Raw genomic sequence first — 23188 nt, forward strand, 5'->3', positions numbered from 1 at the left:
AAATTTGTTTTGAAATCGCCCTGGAACCCTTCACGGTTTGATAATGACGCCTTTTTCCTATGAAAATACCCTGGTGGTGAATGTAGTGAAATTGTACACTCTTTTAAATGAATTGCTCATTGATCGATCTGAGCGACAATTGTTACAAGTGATAATTGCTAAGCATAAAAATTATATGATAATTTCATATGAGGAATGCTGCATGTTAAGGGTCCTATTGTTATATGAACAATGCTATGTGACCATGTAATAAGTGATGACCAATGAGTACAAATGCCATGTGATAGCTCAACGGTAACTGTTACGCGGTAATGCTATAGTGCTAATGTGACAAGTGTCATAAATGTTAATTGATAAGTGTAAGTGGCACTCAATAGTCCTATTATGATGGATGTTTCATTTTAAGTGTCATTGTGCTTCATGACAGCTATATATTTGTGAACAAGACTCAAATCTTGCATAATGAGGCTGGAATTGCCTGTCATAAGCTACTAACTAGGTACAAGAAAGGTTGATGCTTGACTGCTCTGTTGAAATACTGTAATAGTGACCACTACGCAATGGGCCACCCATTGATAGTGAGTACTGTTATGTTATGATACTATAGTATTGATCGCTACGCAATGGGTCACCCATTGGTAATGCAAGTGAAATGATGGATGCTATGAGCATTCTTTGGCGTGCTTTGGGCGTAACGCACGAGCAGACATTGATATGAGTGGGTGCTTGCCTTGAGACTATAGTAAGGCCTGCTTGTGTGATTGATGCCAGTGAGGTGCATGCTTTGTTTGTATTGCATGACCAAGACTGATATGAGAGGGTGCCTGGTTTGAGAGTATTGCAGGGCTTGCCTGTGTGATTGATGTCAGTGAGGGGTATGCTTTGAGGTATTGCATGACTTGACCATTTGTTTACTGTGAAATGAAAATGTGCTTTATGATAAAGTAAGAGTATACTATGTTAAGACAAGAACGTATATGTGAACCGTGTTCGGTTATAAATGAATGAATGACAATGGGAAGTGCATGATTGTTATGTATCATGATGGCGTTCATTAAGGAAAGGTTTCTGGACTGTTACTTATGATAAAATCTGTTATTTGCACTGTGAATGTGAATGATAATTATTGTGTTGATCAAATGAGAATTTTGATACCTGAAATGATGCCTATGATTGATACACTGATGAGTTTCCTGATTTATTAGATATTTATACTGTGATAGACTTATTAATAATGCTTTGTAACTAGATCTACTTACTGGGCTTTATAGCTCATTCCACTATTTCTTTCCTCCATGTAGATTGATAGCGGCAGGTTCAGGGGCTTGGAGTTCGTGTTTGGCGGCTGAGAGTTGAAGCCAGATTCTTGAAGAAGGTGCTTAGATCTTGTTTGTGTTTGGGCAGTATAGCCCTGAGTTTTTGTTCATTATGGATATGTGTAATATTGGGCTCAGATGTCCCAACTGAAGTGTAATATTTTTGAAGAATTTTATATAGTAGGTTTTGGTGTATGGGATTTTCTATGTTCATCTCCCTTTTGTTGATTGGTTTATTTTTTTTCCATGGTTTTCTCCATTTACCGCATTATTAAAGCGTTGAGTTCACTCCGATCTGAGTGACATACGCTACATCGAGATCATGAATTCGCACCCGGTCATCCTCCATCGAGTCCAACGGGGGGTCAGGGTCAAGGACATGACATTTTCACTTGACCGAGGGCTGACCAAAGTGGTTTCTAGCATATCGATGCCTTGTTGAGGGGCATCCTTTGAGTTCAACCATAATATATTTTCTGGGAGATCGTGCTGATAGACTGCCTTGTGGGGGCTTACATGTCACGACCCCGCTCCTTGACCCATGTCGGAGGGCGATAGAGTGCGAGCTCACGACCGGAGGTCGCGAACATCACTGAGGTGGGAGTGGCTCAACACATAAAAATACAGAATCTAGAGAAAATCACGAAAGAAAACTAGAATAAATCCATTCATCAACAAATATCAATCCAAAAGGTACAACCATTTCATTCATTCATTATCAAAAGTCTTTACAATTTCTTCAAGGCACTACTGCCCCAAAATACACAAAAGGATGTATACATCATGTTGCTGAGACCACCAAATCATACTGTGAACGTCTTCGGAGGACGACTTCTTAAAACTTCTTAATCTCAGGCTTCAGACCCCCAAACTGCTACCCCCGTTCACTCTACAGTTATGAAAATAGGATGGAATGAGCTAAAAGCCCAGTAAGCATATCTAAACCATTACATTCCAGCTAGCATGATAGTGATAACATTATGCAATGCACATATGTACGTATATATACACATGTATCGAATAAAGTCCATCAACATGTTATTCAACACTCTAAGAATAATGTGATAAAGGCAGTTCAATATATAATGCATAAGTCACAATCACCTCACTTAAAATCAAAGAAATAAGGGCAACAGATCACAGATACAGTTCAAAGTTCATGCAGAAAGCTTAAATAAGATAGGCAAACAGATCTAATTACTCTTGAAGTAAAAGCCACATCGATCATGTTAAGCCAATCCTGAACTTGGGACTTCTAACCTCACTCAGAAGGGTGGACAATGACAAGTGGGTAAATCCACTTCGTAATATCCTCACTCACGCACACAATTCTTAGCGCGCTTTGGGGTTTCGATAGGCAACGACCTTGTCAGACACGACCCTCTCCTTATGCCTTTCTGGTGAGAGAGCGTTACACTGCCATTAGGTGACCCAATACGTAGTGCCTATATAGATCTCGGAGGTGCGACCCTCCTAACTCTCACATCCTGAGTCCCGTCCTATCTTGGGGAGTCGGGGGAAGATCACAGCTGCGACACCATCATTCACACAATAGGTACCCTTCCCAACAGGCAGCTACCAACACCATCATTCACACAATAGGTACCCTTCCCAACAGGCAGCTGCCAACACCATCATTCACACAATAGGTGCCTATTCAATAACACACAAGCATCGCAGCTACCGGAACCATCATTCACACAGTAGGCACCCTTCCCAATAGGCAGCTGCTAGCACCATCATTCACATAGTAGGTGCCCATTCACATATTACATAGGTAGCATGATACGATCATTCACATAGCAAGTATCCATTCACATATCACATAGGCAGCATGATACGATCATTCACACAATAGGTATTCATTTACATATCACATAAACAACATGATACCATAATTGACACAATAGGTATCCATTCATATATCACATAAATAGTATGATATCATCATTCACATAGTAGGTATCCATTCGCATATCACATAAATAATATGATACCATCATTCACACAATAGGTATCCATTCACATATCACACAAACAATGTGATACAATCATTCACACAGTAGGTATCCATTCACATATCACATAAATAGCATGTTACAATCATTCACACAGTAGGTATCGATTCACATATCACATAAACAACATGATACCATCATTCACACTGTAGGTATCCATTCACATATCACATAAATAGAATGATACCATCATTCACACAGTAGGTATTCATCATTATAATAGTAATATCACATTTTCGTAGTGGCACATCACACTTGAACAATATCACAATGATAGTATCATAGTAACAGTAACATTATTTCAGTTAAGCATTATCGCTCAATTTTCTGCCATTAAGGGCAATGACATGCTCTCACAATTAGGGTTGTAACTCTTGGATTATTTAGAGTTTGAAAATGGTTCCAAAACCAATTTTGTACCCTAACCACCTATCTCTAAATGGGAATGTTTGTAGAAATTGGGATGCTGTTTGACCTCTTAAAGGTTCAAGGAGGTGAGGGTTAACTAGCTGCCCCCTGCTGTGTATAGTAGATAGCGACGTATCCTGCTTCATATGAATATAACTTTCAAACTGTAAGGCAAATTGCGATAGTTTCGTAATAAAAGTTTAAGCCAAGATGTATATATTTCTAACAAGGAAAATTTGAAAGCATTTGGATTCCATTTGGTGGTTCAAAGATTTGTGTCAGACAAGGTGATAGTTCTGAAAGTTATCAACACTGCCTACAATGACATACCTTCATAAAATGAAGTATAACATTCAACCTAAAAGGAATTTCATAATAGTTTCTACATGAAAGCTTTAGCCATTCAAATATCCTTCAAATGGCTGTAGTTTGGAAAAAAATGAACGTCATTTGGTTAGTTAAAATCACTGACCACAGTGGTATTCGTGCAAAAATCCAGGAATATAGTCAATAGTGATATACTTTCCCATTTGGAAACATAACTTCATTTTCATAAAGAATTTCAATAGTGGCCAAAAACAAACATTTTACTAGACTCATAGATCTTCTCAATGGTGTAGTTTGAGGTCAATCGGACCCCGTTTGGCTGCTCAAAGTCTCTTTCAAGAACACATATGTTCTTGGAATCTCACAGTGGCATATGACATATCTCAAGAACATATTCCTTGGCCTTCATTTCATGGTGAGGAACATGATAACAACCATTCACTCACAATGTACACACATAACATGAATTTCTCACATAATTTAAGAATCATACATTCAGTCTTATCATCCACTTTCATTATAGATTAAAACTCCCAAATTTTAGTGAAAAAGGTGTAAAGATTTTCTACATCACAATACATTTTCCTTGCTTATTTCACTTGCATAAATTCCCATGCATCCTTACGACTACTATGCAATGATGATCCGCTTACCTAAAAAACAATGGTGCCTTCTCCACTCCTCTTCTCACAACTCTCACTCACCCAACAATGGTTGCCCTCCAACAGTCACTTCTTCTAATCTTGTGTCTTAGAGAGAGAGAGAAATGAGGTAGGAATGAGTGACGTGGGTGAGAGAAGAGGCTTATGTACTCTTAAGTTTGGGGTGGTCGTCCAAGTGTCATCAAAAGACTTAAAATCTGGATAGGTGGCACTTACATCAGCAGGCATTCAACAAGTGGCATACTCAACTCATGCATGTCAGAGACACAGCTGGCGTTGGCCCTCTACACAGTCGGGAAAAGTTTAGGTTGTCACATTACAACTCCGTATCAACGAGAACTCCTAGTGCTCCAACTGGTGGGTGCCTTTTCTGCGGGCGTTATCCCAATCTGGCTGGTAAAAAAGGGAGCCGACAGGTTCCTTTTGAGGGTGCTATCCCAACCTTTCTAAAAAATAGGGGAGCCGGCATGTGCCTTTGAGGGCGTTATCCCAGCCTGGCTAAAAAAGGGGAGTCAGCGAGTGCCTTTTGAGCGCGTTATCCCAACTTGGCTAAAAAAAAGGGGAACCGACAGGTGCCTTTTGAGGGCATTATCCCAACCTGACTAAAAAAAAGGGGAGCTAGCAGGTGCCTTTTGAGGGCGTTATCCCAACCTGTCTAAAAAGATTTGGCCCTCTAGTTGGCGGGTGCCTTTTTTTGTTGACGTTATCCCTTATCAATGGAAACTCCTGGTGGTGGGTTTGTTTTGACATGTAGGGTATCTCTTTGGCTCCCATCCTATCAGCTCCTGTCGAGGGCTTTTAGTAGGCCTATCCTGAAAAGTCTGGGCTTAATAAGGAGGGGTTTTGAGGCGGTCTCTTTGTTGAGAAGATTTCACCCTGAATGTCGGTGATTGATGTTGGTGAAGGGCCCTGGGGACGGAATTTTAAAAGGTGGCATAGGGGTTGAAAATTTAAAAGGGTGGCACAGGGGCCGAAAATTTAGAGGTGGCACAGGGGTAGAAATTTAGAGTTGGCACATGGCTGGAGAATTTAGAGATGGCACAGGGGCTGGAATTTTTTGGATGGCACAGGGGCTGGAATTTAGAGTTGGTGCAGGGGCCGAAATTTAGAGTTGCTTCAGGGGCCAAAATTTAGAGTTGGCACAGGGGCCAGAAATTTAAAGGTGTCACAGAGGCTGGAATTTAGAGTTGGCACAGGGGTCGGAGAATTTAGGGAAGGCACAGGGGCCGAAATTTAGAGTTGGCACATGGGTCAGAATTTAGAGTTGGCACATGGGCCAGAATTTAGAGTTGGCACAGGGGTTGGAATTTAGAGTTGGCACATGGGCTGGAATTTAGAGTTAGCGCAGGGGCTAGAATGTAGAGTTGGTTCAAGGGCCCATGCGAGCTTTCACTTGAATTAGGTGGAAGTGGAACCACGAGAGTGGTTTTCACCAAGTCCTTTTATTGAGGCATTTTTACCCGTGACTTCGAGATCATGTCCGCCCTTTTGATTTCCTTGCAGGTTTTCGCCATGCGCGGTCCTCTTTATTTCAGGACTCTTTTACTCGTGGCTTCGTGGCTATGCCTGCCTGTCAGTTGTACTCACGGTGCCCTTGTGGGTTTTTTTTCATGCCCATTTTCTTTGTTTTTGAGCGATTTTACCCATAGCCTTGGTGGCTATGTCCCTATGTAGCTCTTTTTCTTTTACTCGCGATGGTTACCATTGCGCCCAACTTTTTTTCTTTTTTGAGGGGCTCACTAGAACAGTGAACCTTGCGGATGTGGTATGAAGGTGCGGCTTAGTTGCCGGTTGATGTGATGACTGGTGACCCAGTCGGGGTGTGTCCACGTGGAGTGATGTGTTGCCCTGAGGGGAATGTCATGTGACCCAGGCGGAATGTGTACGTACTAGGTAGAGGGTTGATGCCCACGGGGCCGCTTATGCATGGGATGTGTCTGCGTAGGCTAAAGTGTTGATGTGCACGAGGGTAGCTTGTGAACTTGACGGGATGTGTCTGTGCAGGGTAGAGTGTTGATGCCTGCGGGGGCGGCTGGTGACCCAAGCGGGATGTGTCCGCGTAGGGTAGAGTTTTGATGCAAGCGAGAGCCACTTGTGACCCCGGCAGGATGCGTTTGCGCAAGGTAGAGTGTTGATGCCCATAGGGGCGGCTTGTGACCCAGGCGGGATGTGTCTGCGTAGAGTAAGAATGTTGATACCCGCGACGGTAGCTTGTGACTCAGGCGGGATGTGTCAATGCAGGGTAAGAGTGTTGATGCCCACAGGGGCAGCTTGTGATCCAGGTGGGATGTGTCTGCTTAGGGTAAGAGTGTTGATGCCCGTGGGGGGGGCTTGTGACCTCGGAGGGATGTGTCCGCATAGGGTAAGGGTGATGATGCCCGCGGGGGTGGCTTGTGACTTAGGCGGGATGTGTCCGTGCAGGGTAAGAGAAAGTGACACTTGGAAGACGGGGCGGCGGGAGAGATTTGTTGTGCGATCCGTTGATGATGACTGATTGGCAGCGGGGCGGCAAAAAATTCAACAATAACTCTTTGAGAGTGACACCTGGGAGGTGAGGCGTTAGAAGGTTTAAATGGCAATCGAACGAGGTGCCGTTGTGATGACATGTGTCAGTGTGGTTGGGCGACGTGTTACTCAAGAAGCGGCAATCTTTAATGATGAGCCTATGGCCTCTATAAAAAGAGCCTAGGCCAGGGAGCGTTAGGGCAGTTCTTACCCTTCTCTTTGTAAAGTTCCTTGCTTGCATCTCCTGTTGGTGGAGGATACACGGAGACTTTTCTTTCTTTTGTGTTTCACCGAGAGGCCATGTCCTATGTTGGGGCTAGCTATCAGGTCCCAGCTTTTGAGGCACGTTCGAGCATTAGGCGTCCGGGTGAAGATGTTCGACCCAGCTGAAGGCAATAGTGGATCCGTGCTAGATGGCGAGCTTATGACTCAGAGCCCCTCTATTTGTACGAAATCCATGGTGTAAGGTCTGCGGCTGTGTGTAAGATGTGGAGGGTCAGCCACCCTAAATCCCAACATAACTTTTTAGGTATGATGGTAAATTGCTAGGGCGGTGGTTAGCCCGTCATCATTTTTGGAGATGGCCGACCAATCAGAGGATCGGGTCGGCTTGTTGGTTCGGTGTTTGAGCGAACTGTTGATACATGGAGCAAGGCCCTTGTTTTTCGGGCTTTTGCTTGTTTCTGCTTAGGTAACCAAGTTCTGGCCCTTCGCCCTCATTCGAGGATACACAGAAGGAAAAGATTCTCCTTGCTTTCTTCAAGTCTTGCTTGAAGAGATGGATGTGACCTCTTAGAAGGCACCACCGCTATGAGAAGGTGGAGAAGCTCTTACAAGGGGTGGATTTATTTCAGGATGGATGTAATTTTTTCTTGAAGTTACATATTTTATCGTAACAATAATCTTTTAATCTTTGTTTTTGGTCATGAAATAAAATCCTCCTTCGCATTGAATTCTCCCTCTTTGTGTTATGCACCTTGGCCTGTGCGTTCACCCCGCTCTTCTTTTTTTTTTTTTTTTTTTCCATCGGTTTACTTCACCTTGATTTTCCTTAGCTCAGTTCTTATCCTCACTGATGATGAGGATAAGAAATGGCCGATGGGACGCTCGTTGCTCCCGTGGGGCAGCTGTCGCTCGATGTAACTCGGTGGTTGGGATGCTCTTGCGGGTTTTCATCCTAACCCTTGGGGTATGCATCATTTCTGATTTTTGCATGGACCTCGCATTTTTTTTTTTAAGGGATTACAGTGGGTCCTGTGCGTATGGACTAAAAAAGGAACGAAGTTCACTTGCCTGTTGATTGTGGTGATTCATGAGTTCTCACTGAGCTTTTGAGTGGGCCTGGGATTTGTACTGGCCTAGAGGGGAAGAGTTGCATACCTGAGCAGCATTTTGACGGCGGTAGGTGAGCCGTTTTTGATGAGTTGCATCACGCATGCATAACAGTAAATGCTAAATGAGTGTTGGCGTTGTATGACATCTTGATTATGTGTCCTCAACACTACCTCACGACGAAGCGTGATCTTGCGCATGTGTGGCATGATGCTTTACGTGCCGTTGTACTTTCGTGTCTTTGAGTCGTGTGACGTTTTGCTCGTGTGATGCTTCAGTTCATGTGTCGGTTGTGCTTTTATGCTCCTATTTTAACGTGATGCTTCGCTTCGTGTGCTGCTCGTGCCCTCCCGTAATTGGGACACGCGTTGCTTCGACGGTTTTCCAGGATGTGCGATCTCCCCTCTTTGGCTCTTATAAGAAGGGATGTGCAGGAGTTCACCTTTAAATTGTGAGCCCTAATTTCCTTTCCATCTTCTGCCTGTGTCTCTTCCCTTGTCTTCTTCAAGCAGAGTTGTCTGTCGACAGTGATGGCCAACACAAGCGCTGCCCCTTCCCCTGGTAAGGTTTTTTTTTCTCTCGTTGCTAGTTGAGCGGCAAGATCTGAGTTGCTCACCCCGCTTTCTTTTGTTTCATTGCAGTGAACATTCTTGACGTGAACTAGTTGCCCCGTGCAAGAGAGCTGAGACTTGATTCTTAAACGGTCGTTTCCTTGGTGAGGGGAACCTCGCTTATAAACATTGAACCTACTTGGGAGATAAAATAGCCCTCCAGCATCACCTATGCGGGAGAAAGCACCAAACTTGGCACATATGAGGGCGACGACGAGGAGCCTCTTATCTAGAGGGACGATGTACCACTCAATCATGCTTGGCACAAGAATTTTCCTTCCAAATAGGATATGCCCACGCTGGGAAAGGGGATGTTGGCTAAGCCCGACCTTCAATGGGCCTCCGATGCTCTTCATTTTGAGGGAGAGCACTAATTTGTGGCAGGGTACAGCACTTGGATGATTGACGTCCTTGGCTCTTTCATCAAAACCTTGAAGGATTGCGGGCTAGCCATGGCGTGTCAGTGCTCAGTGGGCTATTGCAATCGTTGTCTTAATACCGTCAAGGCTTTGTTGGAGACATGGTGTCCCAAGACTAACAATTGGAGGGTGGTGAAGCCGGAATCACCCTTCTGGATTTGTACTTTGTGGGCAGCCTTCCCCTATTAGGGGAGGAGTATGAAGAGTTCGTACCAAGAAATCTGGCTATATTCGGCAATCGACGCATCAGGGGCAGGCTGGCTCCATCTTGCCATAGTGAACTTTTTGAGATTTATCAGCTCTTGCTTTCGGAGTCCAAGCTCAAATCTAGCGGGGTGCACTTTGGTGCATGGAGGGATTACTTCCACAACAACTGTTAGGACGACGAAGACATTAATTTGAGCATCTTGTGGAATGACGACACACTAGTGGCGGAGGCCATTAAGGCCTCGAAGAAGGCAGTCACCCCTCCCAGATGCAAGGGGTGGGACGAGGTGTACCTGACTGCGTATTTTGGTCCTTTTTCTGTGCAAGTTTGCTTTTTTGAGCTCAAGGGGTTACTTCACTCAGCTCGATTGCTTTTATATGGCCTGCATGATGGTCGAGGGACTGGCTTCGTGCTAGCTCAGCCTATTTTATGCAGCATCTTCCATTGGCTGGGGACTATTGCTTGAGGAAAGGCTCCCTTGAAGGAAACCGGGTCTGAGGCCCTTGTGGACTACCGCTTTCCGGGGCATTTTACCACAAGCTTCCCGGTCCACTACATATTCGGGTGCCTTTCGGCATATTTCCTGGGGTCATATGAGATAAGCGGTAGTCGAGAGGAAGCTACCTGCCCTCATATGTTAAAGATTGCGGGGATGAAGGTTGTGCCTAAGGAATCGGGGGAAGCTCGCAGGCTCGTGACCAATGCTTCTTTCTTTACTAACAGCAGCCCTTTTCCGGTGGGTGGACCCTCTGATATGGTCTTCCTTGATGGCTTCGGAAAGTAACTAAATTGGGCGATCATGGATACAAAGGAAGCTATGTGCCTTGTAAGCGTACAGGGCTGCACTCTCCCATACATGGGCATAGGCGACAAGAAGTTAGAGGGCTATTTCCCCCACTACTTTGCACGTCAGCATGGCCTAGAGCAGGGATGTTGCGCCCCCATATCCTTCGAGAAGAAATATGGAAAAAAGGGGGAATCACACGACCCCAAGGCTCCAGTAACGAGTCACAAGACCTGGACCAACCTTGATCTGAGGATGGAGTGGGAGACTTGTCTCGTTCTCTTAGGGTCGAACAAATTCATGATTCCTCACTATGGCTGGGTGGGTTGTGTAATCGATGAATACCGGTGATGTTGGGATGCTGTCGGCCGCGTATACTACCGTCTAGATCACCCTTGGCAGGTGATCAATTGCTCTCCCCTGAACTGTAGGGCTGGGAAGTGCCTCACTCCCCCTCCCTTTCCCTAGGTTTGCAAGCTAGATTATTAACCCGCCATCTGGAAAGTGCTCGCCAGACCCTGCTCCTTGAATAAGGATGAGGTAGGAGTGGAATATTTATCGCCACGGGGTGAGACAAAGTCTTTCTTTGATGACCTTGGCCTCCTATTTGTGGGGACGACGGAAGGTGTTGTCCTTGGCAGTGAAGAACGACCTGCGTGATGGTTGACTACCCCAAGGCGAAGCGGGTCACACCCTGATCTTGGTGACAGGGTCAAGATAAGCATTCCTGCGGCTGTGAAGCCGGTGAGAATCCCTCTGAGAGAGGGGGACAGAAAAAAGGGGGAAGGAAGAGAAAAGGGGTGAAGAAAGTGAAACCCGTCCTCCCAGCTTTGGTGAAAGGACCTCGTGTGAGCAAGGGGGGTTCGTCTACTTCGAACACATCCTCAGCGGCCCCACTTGTGAAATGCACGTGGGTGGAAGCCCGTATAGCACCGACTCTAGCCTCCACGACACCTGCCCTGACCTCAAGAGCGGTCGCGGCTTCAAACAGAGGACCAAGTCCACCCTCATCTAGTTCGAACGGTCAATTGGGAGGCTTTCTTCAAGAGCCAGGGCCGAGGCATCGCCTTTTTCTGGTGACCTCGTCACACCTTCCTCGCATCCTACAACCTCTGCCCTGACTACTTTGGCAGCGGAGGTGGAAGAACGATCGTTCTTGGAGCCCCTTTGTCAAGGTCAACGGCGGTGCCTACCTCAGAGTCGCCAGTCCTGAGGGCACAAGTGGGGGAGGCTTCACTTGAACCTTCAGCCCCCTCAAGAGCATCCCTAACCCTTATCGTAAGGGACCCCATCCTTGAAGCCCCTCCTCTCAGCGTAGTCGGTGCGGCAATTCCTTCCTCATCACCCCCAAATGACAAGGCCCTGATGTTGAGGGGGATGCTACGCTCGGGCCTTCAGATGACAAAGGGGTGTCCTTTCTCGGATCTCAAGGGAAGGATAGAGGCCTTTAGAATCTGTGCCAGTGGCCCGCGAGCTATGCATATTGGCGAGGAAATCTACGACCATCTTGATAGGCTGCTAGGGGACCTTTCAGATTGGGGTTTTGCAACTCATGTGTGCAAAACCGATTTGCGAGCGTCCTATGAGGAACGCTTGGTCATCTTTGATAAATGTTTAGCCAGCCAGCGTGTGGCCAGGGAGAAGTATGAGCGATCGAGGGCCCAACACATCTCTAACTAGGATCGTCTCACAGAGGAGATTGCTAGTCTCTCTGATGAGATTCAGGTTGCGGAGGATGAGATAGGGGAGCATCAAACTCGCGTGGCCTCCTTGAAATCTCAGCGCCTCTTGAGGCAGGAGATGGTGCACCAACATTCTCGGTCATTGGAGCGACTGGGCTCTGAGAAGTTGTCGATTCGTGATTTGGCAGACACAGTTGCCAAGAGTATTTTCGAGCTCAAGGAGCAGAGGGATAAGGCCTTGCGACATGCGAGCAAGTTAAGAATGAAGTTTAAAGAGGTTCTTGACCTCTTTTGTGGGTGCAAGGAATGCTCGCCCCTTTCCTTATTCTTTGTTGTAACCGCCTCATTGCATGAATTGATAATCGCCCATTTTTTTCTTGCTTCATGCTTAGCCCTTGTTGCAAGAATGTGTGTATATATATATATATATATATATATATATATATATATATATATATATATATATATATATATATATATATATATAAATTTTTTTTTCTTAGAGTATATATATATATACTATAGTGAGGTGTGTTTTAAAGTCTTGCCTTTGAGATTGCTTTTACGACATGTTACTTTAAGGTTTCTTCCCCTGACAGGGTATACCCTGAATGGTCCTCACAAGGGTGTATTAACCTCTCTTGGCGAGGAGGACCGACCTAGGGGTGAGGTCATGCTGGGAAGGGAGGAGAGGGAAGGGACCCGCCTTGACTGGGCGCTGAGGGAGTCGAAAGGGGTGACCTTACCCCTGAGGATCTCTTTGCTTTCTCCGCCCCTTCTTACCCGGGTGAGGATCTCGACCCCGAGGTGTGGGTACCACATTCGTTTGGCTAGCAGTCTCAGAATTGCCCCAGAATGGGTTAAAATCTTCTTAAGCACTCCAAAAGGGTACTTGCCAAGTTTCACTGTAATTCGAGATGTTCAAGACAGTGTAGACAAAGAAATAATTTCAAAAAAATCAGCCTCTAACACCCTAAAACAGACCCTATAACTAGAACTCTATATGTTAAACAGCTGTGGGACCACTGTCATTAGATCCGGCACAGTAAAAAACCTTTACCGATCAAGTTTCAGGTTAAACAGACGTTCTAATAGGAAGTTATGGGTGAAACATTAAAAAGGGATAGGCTGCACGCTATTCCCGTGCAGCCTCCCTTCATCAATCTCTATTAAAGGAGACTGGTTTGCACAATCACATGCAGCAACTTCGGAGAGCCGTATCTCATTTGGTTCGAGTCGGATCGCACTCAAATTTTGTGAGTGTGCTCGTCTCGTGGAGACGAGCATTTTGATATGTAGCACGCCTCATGAAAATGCTCGAGCAAGGAGAAAAACTAGAGAGAAGTTGGTAATTCGTGAAGACAATTGCAGAAAATTCAGCAGCAACATGCCACGCTCGAGCGGCCATATCACGCCACTGATGTACCCGATTGACCCGAAAACAACTACATTATGTACGTAAGGACTGAGGCTATGCATGGTCCAAAACCTGTGTATGATGAACTGTTGGATTTGACACATGAAGGCATCAAAGTTGCTGCAGATTTCGGTCATCGAATTTCAAGATCCGGCCAAAAACTTAAGATGACGAAATCTTCGTTCGGCCACGAAATCGAGCTGTGTTTGTTGCAATGTGATCATGAATTCTTAGTGAAATTCAATGAAGAAACCAAAGAAAAAATATAAACACACTATCGATAAGAAGTTTTCAAGATCTAAGCGATCGTTATGCCAAGCCCAACAAGAAAGCAATTATCTTTCAGCTAAACAGAAGCTGGGGCAACCCCGAACCATCCATGGAAAATCACGCATATTCTAGGGCAGCAATAGGGACTGTTTTGGAATTTCATATATTGTAGGGCAAGGGTAGTCATTTTGCACCCATTTTTAGATTTTATTTAATTCAAATAAATTGTAATTATCATCAACTAGGCTAGATTTTGGGCATCCACCCATGTTTGGGCGCAATTCTATAAATAAATGCTAAAGCTAATTATAAAAGGAACCCTCAATTTCCAATCTCATGAATAAAATTTGAGATTTTCACATTAAAAGTCTTAAAGAGAGAAGAGAGAAGAAAAAGTCTCGTACCCTTTGATGAAGGTAACTTTCGCTCTCCTCCTCTATTCTCTCTTTCTCTCTTTATCTTTCTCCTCTTCTCGTCTATCTCTTTTTCTCTCTCCTCTTCTCGTCTATCTCTTTCTCTCTCCTCTTCTATCTCTTTCTCTCTCCTCTTCTATCTCTCTCTCTTTATCTCTCCTCCTCTCTTCTCTCTTTCTCATTCCTCTCTCTTTCTTGATCTTCTTTATTCACTTTCCTTCTCTCTCCTCTATCTTTCCTTTATCTTTCCTCCCTTTTTTAATCTCTCTCTTCCTTCTTTCTCCCTTGTCTCTTCTTTCTCTCTCTTCCCATTCATGCCCGACGGAGCCTATCACCGGGTATGATATCCTTCTACTCTTGGAACATAAACAGTGAGTCGAGCCTTAACCCGAGTGGCGGGTTGAGCCTCTGTCCAAGTTCCCCTACTCTTTTCCTCTGTCATGGACGGTGGAACCCCATCGCCAACCATGTTTTCTCTCTCTTCTCTTCTCCTATGTCATGGATGGCAGAACTCCATCGCCGTCCATGTTTTCTCTCTCTTGTCTCTTCTCTTATGTCATAGACGACAGAACCCCATCACTGTCCATGTTTTCTCTCTCTTGTCTCTTCTCATATGTCATGGACGACAGAATCCCATCACCGTCCATGTTTTCTCTCTTTAGTCTCTTCTCTTATGTCATGGACGTCGGAACCCCATCGTCGTCCATGTTTTCTCTCTCTTGTCTCTTCTTCTATGTCATGGATGGCAGAACCCCATCGTCGTCCATATTTTCTCTCTCTTGTCTCTTCTCTTATGTCATGGACGACGGAACCCCATCATCGTCCATATTTTCTCTCTCTTATCTCTTCTCCTATATCATGGATAGCGGAACCCCATCGCCGTCCATGTTGTCTCTCTTGTCTCTTCTCCTATGTCATGGATGGTGGAACCCCATCGCCGTCCATGTTTTCTCTCTCTTGTGCTGGTGAATAATTGACATAACATGGAGGTGAAATGGGCAGGACAATTGAGATCGGCTCGCAGGATCGATACTAGACGTTATTGTCGATATCGATTAGCTAGGCACAATGGTCGGTCTGTCGTGGTTGTAAAGCGGGCGAAGCGAACATGGCTTAACAACATTATAGCTAGACGACGGGACTGGCATGAGATGCTAACCTCGATCCCTCTTGGGCAAACGAGGGAGCAGCAGAGTAGGGGTTAAAAAGAAGAAGGGAACATACATAAGGAGAGAGAAGGAGGAAAAAAGGAGGGCGAAGAAGGGAGAGAAGATGTAGCCGGTGCTAAACATTGCCGACTGTCTCAGAAGATGAGAGAGAGAAGAAAAGAACCAACTGGCGTTAAGTCTCACTAATTGATAGAAGAAGAGAGAGAAGCCAGCTGGTGCTAGGTCTCACCAGTTGACAGAAGACGAGAGAGAAGGCCAACCGACGCTAGATCTCGCCAGTTGGTAGAAGAAGAGAAGGGACAAGACCAACTGGTGCTAGGTCTCGCCGATTGATAGAGAGAGAAAAGACAACCGATGCTAGGCCTCGCTGACTGGTGGAGGAAGAGAGAGGAAAACCAACTGGTGCTAGGTCTCGATGACTAATAGACGAAGAGAGAGGAAACCAACTGGTGCTAAGTCTCGCTGACTGATAGAGGAAGAAAGAGAAAATCAATCGGTGCTAAGTCTCGTCGATTGATAGATGAAGAGAGAGGAAACCAACCAGCGCTAAGTCTTGTTGATTGACAAACGAAGAGAGAGAAGACTAACCGACACTATCTCTTATCGACTGACAAAAGAAGAGAGAGAAAACCAATCGACACTAGGTCTCATCGATTGATTGATGAAGAGAGAGAAAGAAAGAGAGAGAAGAGAGAAGAGAGGAGGAGAGAAGAGAGATAAGATTGAGAGAAATAAGAGAGAGAAGAGAGAGAAGTCTGAGAGAAAGAAGAGAGAGAAAAGAGAGAAGAGAGAGAAGAGAGTGAAGAGAGAGAGGAGGAGAGAGAGAAAGTTGCCTACCTGAACGGTACCGACCCTTTTCTGCTCTCTTCTCTCTCTCTCTCCAAGACGTACTCACAGGCTCAAGCAAGGAATCAAAATTTCTATTCAATCTTCTCAAAAATCAGCTGAAGACCAAGGGCTTGCATCGTTTTTTTTTACAATGAGGCAGTACCTGTTTATATAGAGTTGTGCCTAAACATCGGTGGATTGATCAAAATTAGACCTAATTGCTGAAAATTAAGATTTAATTAAATTAAAAGAAATTCTAAAAAAGGGTACAAAAAGACTGTTTTACCCTTGCCTAACAAAGTGTGGAACTTCAAAACAATCCCTGTGGCTGCTCGAGAACTTGCGTGATCTTCCGTTGTTGACCTGAGGTTGTTCTGATGTCCGTTTGATCGAAAGATTATTATTTTCTTATAGGGCTCGACATGGCGATTGTTTTGATACAAACTTCGAGTCATGAATCATGTTTTTTAGTCATGATCACGAGACTTGAAATTTATTTGAGTCTTGAAAACTTTAGATCGATAGTGCGGTCTTTCCTTAATGTTTTTCTGTGATTCTTCGTCACAACACACTAAGCATGTCATCACGATGGCGTGGCAACAATTGGAATGCGATTTGGAGCCCGAACGACGATTTCACATCTTTTGAGTGGGCCGAAATCTAGAATCTGGTGGCTGAAATTTTAGTAATTTCGTCGGCTTCGTGCATGAAATCTGACCGTCCATAATGTACGCGGTTTGGTCCAATGATAGCTCTGAACCTTATGTACACAATAGAATTGGTTTTGTGTCGATCCGTTACGCAAGCATCGTGATTTGGTTCATCGAGTGAGTCGTGTTGCTGCAGAATTTTCTACAACTTCTTCATGGATCGACAACTTATCTCTAGCTTTTCTCCCTGCTCGGATATCGTCTCGGGGTGTGCCACATATCGAATTGTTCGTCTTGATGAGACGAATAAGCTCACCAAATTTGGAAGCGATCCAATTTGGAACCAGTGAGTTACGGGCCCCAAAAGTAACTGCCCGTGACTGCATAAATAGCCACCTTTAATAGTGTTTTGGTGCAGTGAGGCCATACGAGAATAGTGCGCGACCTATCCTGTTTCAATGTTTCGCTCATATCTTTGTTCTGGAGTGTCTGATCAAGTCGAAACTTGGCCCATAAAGGTTTTTGACCATGCCGGATCCAATGACAGTGATCTTGTAGAGATTTGACACACCGAAAATATAACTCCAATTGTAAGGTCCGTTTCAGGGTGATAGAGGCCAATTTTTTAAACTCTGTTTCTTTGTGTTCACTGCCTTAAACATGTTTGATCGTGATGAAACTTGGCAGGTGGTCTTTTAAAGTGTTGATGATGATATTGAGAAATTCTAGGGACATTCTGAGACTGTCAAAAATTGTCCACTGTTTTGTAGGCTTTATTGACTTGCTTCCTACCAGGGACCAAGGTGATGAAAAATATGTTCAAACAGTTTGCCCCACCGAAGATTGTGCTTCAAGAGAAGCAAGAAGGACAATCATTTGGAAAGTTTACTTCGGATTTTACTTTTTTCCTTCCTAGCCACAAGGCCACGTGAACGCTAAGGAGATTAACGTAATGGTGTAACAAGGCTGCTCAGACGTAGGGATGCATTGTTCGTGGGTCTGTTCATTGAGACTTTAGGGAGAAAATAGATTTTTTTGGCGACGTTTATTTTCTACTACACTAGGTTTACTTTTGGCGATCAGAGTAATACTATTGGTCTCGTCTACCGAGTCCAGTCGAGGGCAGGTTCTATTAGCCAATCTCGAAGGTCTGGTCATGCCGGCTAGGCGAGCTAAAGTCTCTGGTAGGTTCCACCCTGGCTTTGTCAGTTTCTACCTTGGAAGGATGATGACTGAGCTTTGTCACCTAGCCTCATGGAGAGAGGGGTCCATAATAGAAGAAGGAGAGGGCATGCATACTCCATGCACGGGGAGGTGGTCTATAAGAGAAGGAGAAGGCATGCATACTCCATGCATGGGGAAGCCCTCGATCGCTAATGATGAACCCCAAGAATTTTTCTGAGCGCATGCCAAAAGCGCATTTCAGTGGGTTCATTTTAAGTTGATGAAGACGTAGTCGCTCAAATGCTTTTTCAAGGTCCTTCATGTGAGCATCCTTCTCTTCAGATTTTACCACCAAGCCATCTGCATAACACTCCACCTCTTTGTGTATCATGTCTTTGAAAATGGTCATCATTGCTCTCTGATATGTGGCCCCAGCATTCTATAATCCAAATGGCATCATTGTGTAACAGAGACCCCTTTTGAAGTTAAGAATGCGGTGACCTCTTCATCTTTGGGCGCCATTCTTAATTGATTATATCTGGAGTATCCATCCATGAAGGAAAAGATCTGACAGTGAGCTATAGAATCGATGAGAATCTCGATGAAGGCAACATGAAGTCATCCTTAGAACAGGCGGTGTTCAAATCGTGAAAATCAATACACACTCTGATTTGACCATCTTTTTCTTTACCGAAACGACATTTGCTAGCCATTTCGGGTATTTGACTTCACGGATGAAACCTGCTTGTCTAAGTTTGGTTATCTCTGCATCTATTTGCATCTCAAGGTCAGGGTTGAACCTTCTCGACTTCTGTTTGACTGGTTTGATAGTTGGATGGATGCCGAGATGGTGAATTACTACTTGAGGGTCTAACCCAGGCATCTCATGATAGTGTCAAGCAAAGACGTCTCGGTTTGCTTTCAAGAAGGTGGTGAAATCCTCTTTTTCTCCTAGAGACATATTCGCTGAAATGAAAGTGGGTCTGGGATCTGCTTCATATCCAAGATTTATTTCCTCAAGTTCATCTGTTGTGGCCTGACCACCTTCTTCCCATTCTCCTGGAGCCTCTTGTCATTCTTCATCATCATTCTCAAAGATTTTTTGATCAACCTCAAGTGCAGAGAACCCATGATCCTGACATTTCTACTTCTGATAGAGGTCTAGAGTGGGTCATAATTTCTGCACCTTCCTCGAATCGAGTGACAGAAAGGTCAACTTCAGATGTGGTGAACACGTCAGGTTGGAGAGGCTTGTTTTGAACGTTAGATGGGAATTGAGGTTCATTGATGATGATGCGAAGAGTGTCTTCGTACGAACCATACAGTATTTGTATGGATGCCTGGAGTGTTAACTCCAAGCCAACCGGTTCTTCACAGACTTGTATCATGTGGCAAGCCTCCTGAGAATAGAAGCTTTGTCCTCTTTATTCTCTTAATCTCTACTCAAAGTCAGGCTTAGGGGACCACTGGGGCTTCTTTGGCTTTGACCTTGTGCTTCTTTGATGAAGGTCGCTCTACCTTGGCTTTAGCTGCTAAGGCATCAACAACTATTAAGAATCCTGCTGCCTGCGCCAAGGTCTTTGTCAATCACTTTCGCTGTGTCCTGCTTATATTGATTCCTTTGAATTCCTAGTCGAGAGCCTCGAAGTCTGAGCACATCAAGGTCGTATCTACAGAAGACATAAGAGAATGAGAAGCAGCAAAAGAAGGTGGAGAAGGGTTGGAAAGTGGGGGACTTTTAAGGTCGTTCCCCTCATCAGACCGATTTGGATAGCTTTTTACGTCATCACCAGGATTGGACGGTAAGGGATCTTTTATGTCTTTCCCTTGCTCAGACCATTGGGGAGTGCTTTTAACGTCGTCACCCTCATCGGACATTTGCTGAGTGGAAGATGTCACAGGGACGTCTTCTTGACAGGATGAAGAAGGAAAAAGGGTCATGTCGTGGATGAAGTCCAGCAAAGTTGGCAATAGAGGAAGGGGCTTGAGAAATTCTTGCTCAACTATGGTTTGAGAGGTCTTGTTTCTTCGAAGAGTAGCCCTTGGTGTCCATCTTTTTCTGGTTTTCTAAGGTAATGTGTGATTCATCTTGTTGGTCTGGCGAATGACCTTAGCTTGACGAACTGCTTCTTGCCTCAAAGACTTGAGTCTGCTTCGAGCATGGTAGATCATCCATGGCTGGGAAGTTGAGGGTTCTACAGGATCTGAGTCATTGATGGGAAGGTCCTGCCTTGTGAGATCTTCTTGTCCCGATGAGGAAATGATTTGAGGATCACTTACAGGAAGATTGTAGAATTCTTGATACTCCCGCATCTTCTTTTAGAATATGTCAAGGAAAGTTGTGCATTCTGATAAGTAATGACCTCTTATCTGATGGTATTGACACCAACAATCTTCAGTCCCCTTAACAAGGCGAGGTGTTGCCTTGCCTGCTCTGATGTAATTATGCCTTTTTGAAGCATTATAATGAAGGTGTAGAGAATTCCAGGCGCTTCATCCTCCTCCTGGATGGCTACAGCATGGGAGGCCTCAGCTACCATGAAGGCCTTCTTTAGGTCATCTAGCTTTATTTGACCCTTCTGAATCAAGGCCTCAATGATGTCCTTCAGTGTGTAGCAATCATCTGTAGGATGATTAATCCTCCGATGGTAAGCACAATAATTCGCCTGATCGTCAAGGCCAGATTGCTCGAGGAACTTGGTTTCTAGAAGATGGATCATATTCTACTCCAATAATAACTGGAACAACACAGGGACCTATTCCTTCTCGAAGGGATAGCCCTTATTCCTATGCCTGGAGAGATAATCATTCTAATCAAAGTTGGCTAGTGGAAGTACCCTATTGTATGACGGTTGTTGCTTGCCAGCCTGGGGTGTTATTATTGTCTGGAGGGAAGCCTTCTTTGAATCAATGACCATGACGGCTGCACTGATTACCCCTTTCTGTTGGCTGCCGCGTGTGTTATTCCGAGAGCTACCAATGCCCCAGTTACTTGCTAAACTTGTAGATGGCTTTCGTGTCGCACCATGTTGGCATGACAAACTTTCTATGTGAACTGATTTAGAGATCAACTTTGACATGGAGGTCGGATTGGAGGCCTTGACATGTAGACAGATTTTAGGCCGCATATTCCTCATGCAAGTTTAGATTGCTTCCTTCTTAGGCATAGGATTAGAATGGTGGGAAGCCAAGTTTCTCCATCTTGATATGAACTGATTTACAGGCTCATTGGGGTCTTGAGTTAAGGTGAGAAGCTCGATGGTTTGAACCTCTCTCTCGACCTCAGAAGCATTGATAGAACAATTTCTCCATCTCCTCCCATGCATGCACCGAGATTGGAAGAAGTCGGGCATACCATTGAAATTTTGGGCCATCAAGGGCCTCGATGAACTAAGGGAGAATAAGTCTCCCATCAGCTGTCGTTTCCCGACATGCTGCCTAAAAGTGGGTGATATACTGGTTTGGGAAGGTGGTTCCACTGAATAAAGGAAACTTCCCTTTCTTATAGTCTAAGGGGAACATGACTTGATCAATATAGGAGGGGTATGGTCTTTGATAAGTCATCGCCACCTGTAAGCCTGGAATTTGTCTGTTCTTTAAGCTATGGGTGACCATAGTGTCAATATCAGACTGAGAGACCGGATGAGGGATAGAATTGTCCTGCAAGGTAGATGGAAGAGGCTGTCGTGGAGGTATACCATTAGAGTGATGGGAATTAACCTCATCGCTAGCCGATTGGCATGCAGCGTCAATGCGATTGATCTTTTTCATCATCGCATGCACCATATCCTCAAACTTGTTCATGTGATCCTCCTGTGCATCGTTGTGCTCGCTTACGACCATTACGCTGATCGTTTCTCTAGGGAGGTCAACGTCAGTGGTGATAGAAGGTTTGCGAGCTTGACAGGTTCAACATGGTAGATCAGTCAGTAAAGCAGCCCCGACTGAACTTGACTTTTGTATGCAGATCGCATTTGGACCGGTTCTCGATGGTCTTGGGACCGTGGCTACGGGGTCGGTTCACGACGGTCTTGAGATCGTGGTTGTTGAGTGGCTGGGTCTTCTTCTGCGATAGTAACCACAACACAAGGCTTATAGAGCTCTTCTTCAAGCTTCATTATCTGAAGGGGGTAGAAGGGAATCAGGTGAAGAGGGTCATCAAATTTGGCTATTTTGACTGCCTTGGTCACCTACCTAGTCAAAATTTGCAGACCTTTATCGCGTTTAGCCTTGAGGTTTTGATGGACCTCTTTCCAAAACTGTGTTCTAGGTCATGGTTGGTCAACTCTTCTTCCACAAGAGAGAGATATCTTCATCAGGTGTGGTAAAGGACGAGGGCCAAGAACTGCAATCATCTTCGGCCGGGGAGGATGAGGGACTCGATCTAAGGCATTTCCAGGATGACTTGGGCGACATGCCATGTGTTTCCTGGGCAGCACGCCCCATGTTGCCCAAACCAAAACTTTTCCAAATTGATGGTTTTCAATTTGTCTTCTTCAGCCTCTTGTGAAGCTCTTAGAGAAAATTTGGTTCAAAACGGATTTTTTTACTATTTTTAATGATTTGTTTTGTAAAACAGCACGTTTATTGGATTCCTGGTCAAAACATGCATCTGCTTGGTTCTGGGCTGATAGAATGGTTCAGGCTCATAGGGTAAGTTGTGTGACCTATGGATTTTGGGTTTACTAGGCCAATTTAATCCTAAGGATCTACGAAAACCACAGAACTTGCCAGATTTAAAGCGAGTATCTACAGTTTCCCCTCTTTGGCAATCCATGTCCTTCGAGGGATAAGAGAGTGGCAAAGAAGTAGACACGCTGTCGTTCCTTGTCCTTGGAGGGGCAACCGAACACGCACTCCCTATCCTTCGAGGGACATGTGAGTAGAAACAGGAGATTCTTTGATGCTCCCTATCCTTCTAGGGGCAGAAGAATGTCAAAGATGAATGTCATCCTGACGTCACGTGGGCAGATGGCACACCAATTATCCCTCCAAGTCATTGCAC

At 44.8% G+C, this 23188-nt stretch overlaps 1 long non-coding RNA gene across 1 annotated transcript in view; it reads right to left on the reverse strand.

The window, feature by feature from the left end:
* Positions 1-1960: 1960 nt before the first annotated feature.
* Positions 1961-23188, reverse strand: part of LOC148781676 (uncharacterized) — an 82994-nt gene continuing 61766 nt past the window's right edge. Inside the window, exon 2 of the long non-coding RNA XR_016056810.1 lies at positions 1961-2205. This is a non-coding gene — a long non-coding RNA (uncharacterized LOC148781676). The remainder of the gene's footprint in view (positions 2206-23188) is intronic.

This window comes from Amborella trichopoda, chromosome 6 (assembly GCF_054954075.1).
Source record: "Amborella trichopoda isolate Santa Cruz 75 chromosome 6, AtrichopodaSantaCruz75HAP2 v2.0, whole genome shotgun sequence".
Taxonomy (NCBI): Eukaryota; Viridiplantae; Streptophyta; class Magnoliopsida; order Amborellales; family Amborellaceae; genus Amborella; species Amborella trichopoda.